General features: G+C 40.8%; 1 non-coding gene across 1 annotated transcript; it reads right to left on the bottom strand.

Annotated features, from left to right (window-relative positions):
* Nucleotides 1-1,099: 1,099 nt before the first annotated feature.
* Nucleotides 1,100-1,206, bottom strand: LOC131252259 (small nucleolar RNA R71). Its single transcript, XR_009174293.1, has one exon. It is a non-coding gene; the product is annotated as a small nucleolar RNA R71 (small nucleolar RNA).
* Nucleotides 1,207-4,157: the final 2,951 nt, after the last annotated feature.

Below are 4,157 nucleotides of genomic sequence, written 5' to 3'. Positions count from 1 at the left end.
TAGAAATTTCTAATTCGGTAAGTTCTTTCTCTCCACTTTGTATTTTTCATATCTCTTAGTAATTTACTTTCTAGTTAGACTTTTCTTCTTTTAGAAACTAGTTTACTTCTATCTTCCTTTTTAAAGATTTTTTTTTATTCTAGACATTCTCTTCAAGAACTGACTTGTTTGTTTTCTTTTGCAGGTCCTTAACTTAGGGGCTTCAATTTGGTAATTTCTTTCCAACTCTCCCTCTCTTTCTTTTTAGATATTCTTTTCCTTTCTTAGGATTAGGCTTTAAATTTGATTGAGGGCTGTGAGTGTTTCATGCCCAAGTGGGCCTGTGACAACACTTGATGTCTCTTGACTGAAGAAGGATTGGTTGAGGGATTGACTATCCATCGCAGGACTAGACACCACTCGAAATCCCCTGAGTTAATTGAAGTTATGGCTGAAGACCAACCTCCTCTACTTCCACCCAGGGTGGAGGATACCCAAGATGAGAATGAGGTGCATCAGGCACCCCCGCCTCGTACTTTACGAGATTATCTACAACCGGCGGGAGTGAGTATGCCCTCATACATGATTTTCTCTGAAAACACAGGACAAATGGACATCAAGCCAGGAGTTATCTAACTCCTTCCCAAATTCCATGGACTTGAATCAGAGAGTCCATATTTACATTTAAAAGAGTTCGATGAGATTATAGCTATATCATGTTTTCCTAATGTATCTGAGGATACAATTAGGTTGAAACTCTTTCCTTTTTCCTTAAAAGAGAAAGTTAAGACGTGGTTACATTCACTGCGTCCTAGATCCATTGGCACATGGAACGACATGTAGAGGGAATTCATAAAAAAATTCTTCCCACATCATAAAACGATTATATGGACTTGAATCAGAGAGTCCATATTTACATTTGAAAGAGTTCGATGAGATTATAGCTACATTATGTTTTCCTAATGTATCTGAGGATACAATTAGGCTGAAACTCTTTCCTTTTTCCTTAAAAGAGAAAGTTAAGACGTGGTTACTTTCACTGCGTCCTAGATCCATTGGCACATGGAACGACATGTAGAGGGAATTCATAAAAAAATTCTTCCCACATCATAAAACGATTACCCTCAAAAAAGCAATCATGAACTTTGCCCAAAAGGAAGATGAAACATTCTTCCAATGTTGGGAAAGGTTCAAAGATTTGGTCAGTTCATGCCCACAACACGGATTTGAAACGTGGCGCATTATAAATTTTTTCTACGATGGACTGACATCTTCCATGCGCCAAATGGTCGTGGCAATGTGTAATGGAGAGTTCATTAATAAAGATGTCGACAGTTTGGCTGAAAAAACACAATCTTGGGACTATTACCCAAAATCAAACACCACGTCTAGGCCGACTCAATTAAAGGAGAAAGGTGGATTATATCTCTTGAAAGAAGAGGATGATCTCAAGTGTAAAGTGACTACGCTCATAAGGAAAGTTGAGGCCATGGAAGGAAAGAAGAATAAGGTTAATGAAATTGTTTGCGGCATCTGTGATTGCAACATTCATACAACTGAAAATTGTCCTACAATACCTGCCTTTCGAAGAGTGTTGAATGAACAAGCTAATGTTGTAAACAACTATCAAAGACCTTTTACTGGTCCTAACTCCAATACATACAATCCTGGCTGGAAAAATCATCCAAACTTTAGTTGGAGGAATGGACAAACGGCTACTCCTCCGGGTTTCTTCAATCAAAATCCAAATCAAGTGAAACCTCAAGAGGAACCGGTTCAAAATTCCATATAAGAGCTGGCTCAGGCAATGCGGGGAATTACAGATTTTATGTAAAAGATAGATTCTTGTATGACGGTTATAGAAAAGGGGATGCTTCCTGCACAACCTCTCCCCAATCCTAAACCCCAGTACGAGATTAATGATTCCAGCTCTTCAAATCAGATGGGGCACGCTAAATCCATTACCACTCTTAGGAGTGGAAAGATCATTGATAAAACTCTTCTAGTTAGGCCCGAAAAGCCTCAAGAACCAGAAGAGGACAACAATGATGAATCCAGTGATACCCCACAAAAGTTAGAACCAGAACTTCTAGAGAAGCCAGTTGCTCCGTTCCCCCAACGGTTGGTTTCACCAAAACCTCTCTCTAACTCTCAGGATATTCTAGAGGTGTTGAACAAGTGAAAGTCAACATTCCTCTACTTGATGTCGTGAAACAGATTCCTTCATATGCCAAATTTCTGAAAGACTTATGCACAACCAAAAGAAGGCAAAGTATTCAAAAGAAAATTTTTTTGACTGAGAAAGTGAGTGCTATCCTAAAGCAAGACGTGCCACAGAAATTCAAAGATCCCGGTAGCCTAACCATATCATGTGTAATCGGAAACCATCAAATTGATCACGCATTTCTTGACTTAGGAGCGAGCGTCAATCTGATTCCCTACTCGGTATACAAACAATTAGGTTTGGGTGAATTAAAACCCACCCTAACCACACTACAACTTGCTGATCGCTCTGTTCGTGTACCAAGAGGGATAATCAAGGATGTGTTGGTCCAAGTTGATAGATTTTACTACCCTGTAGATTTTATCATCCTGGACACCGAACCCATCAATAACATAAGCACTCAGATCCCCGTCATTCTTGGCCGCCCATTCCTTACCACTTCAAATGCAATTATCAATTGCAGGAATGGTGTCATGACTATGTCTTTTGGGAATATGACATACGAGTTAAACATCTTTTTCAATAATGGCAGAAACTTAGAGGAGGATGACGATTTCCATGATATTAACATGATTGACTCTTTCGTGGAAGATACGAAACCTCTAACCTTATCCTCCGACCATCTAGAGACGTGCCTGGCCCACTCCCATGATTTTGATGATGACATGATTAGGGAGACGTGCGCCTTGTTTTGATACTGCACCGGTACTTGAAGTTAACCAGTGGAGGCCACAATTTGAAGAATTGTCATAAACCGATGTAATGCCTCTACCGTCTAACCTCAAGCCGCCGAAGCTTGATCTAAAACCTTTGCCCTCTGATTTGAAATATGCCTATTTAGGTTAAGATGAGACATACCCGATGGTGATCTCTGCCCACCTAGAGAAAGAACAGGAGAGTATGCTCATATCTACTCTCATTGAGCATAAAGGAGCCCTGGGATGGACGATAGCGGACCTCAAGGGAATCGATCCCTCGATTTGTACTCACCGCATATATCTTGAGGATAATGCAAAAATCGCTCGGCAACCACAACGTAGACTAAATCCAAACATGAAGGAAGTAGTTAAGGCCGAGGTTCTTAAACTATTGGACGTGGGTATCATATACCCTATATCTGATAGTCAATGGGTGAGTCCAACTCAAGTGGTCCTTAAGAAGTCCGGAATCACCATCGTAGCCAATGCTAATAATGAACTCGTGCCAACTAGAGTCACTATTGGTTGGAGAATGTGCATTGACTATAGGAAGTTGAATACCGTCACAAGGAAAGATCACTTTCCTTTACCATTCATTGATCAAATCCTGGAAAGGTTAGCTGGTCATTCCTATTATAGTTTTCTTGACGGGTATTCGGGCTACAACCAGATAGAGATAGCCCCTGAAGACCAGGAAAAGACCACATTTACATGTCCCTACGGCACCTTTGCCTACCGAAGGATGCTATTTGGACTATGTAATGCCCCTGCCACCTTTCACCGATGTATGCTTAGTATCTTTTCTGATATGGTGGGGCAATATCTAGAGGTCTTCATGAATGATTTCTCTGTTTACGGTCCATCTTTCAGCAAGTGCTTGGAAAGTCTTAAATGTGTGCTGAAAAGATGTGAAGAAAATAACTTGGTACTTAATTGGGAGAAGTGTCATTTCATGGCTCAGAAGGGAATTGTCCTTGGGCATATCATCTTGTCCAAGGGAATCGAGGTAGATAAGGCAAAAATCGATCTTATCTCTAACCTACCTCCACCCAAGAACATCAGAGACGTGCGATCCTTCTTAAGACACGCAGGATTTTACAGGCGAGTCATAAAGGACTTTAGTCTCCTCTCTCATCCTTTATGTAATCTTCTTCAAAAGGATGCTCCGTACGAGTGGACTAAGCAATGCCAGGAAGCTTTCACCAAGCTTAAAGGCACGTTAACCACTGCACCTATCATGCAGCCACCCGACTAAA

Source organism: Magnolia sinica, chromosome 7 (genome assembly GCF_029962835.1).
Source record: "Magnolia sinica isolate HGM2019 chromosome 7, MsV1, whole genome shotgun sequence".
In the NCBI taxonomy this organism is placed as follows: domain Eukaryota; kingdom Viridiplantae; phylum Streptophyta; class Magnoliopsida; order Magnoliales; family Magnoliaceae; genus Magnolia; species Magnolia sinica.
The sequence above is the reverse complement of the archived record's forward strand: the minus strand, read 5'-3'. Positions and strand labels throughout refer to the sequence as shown.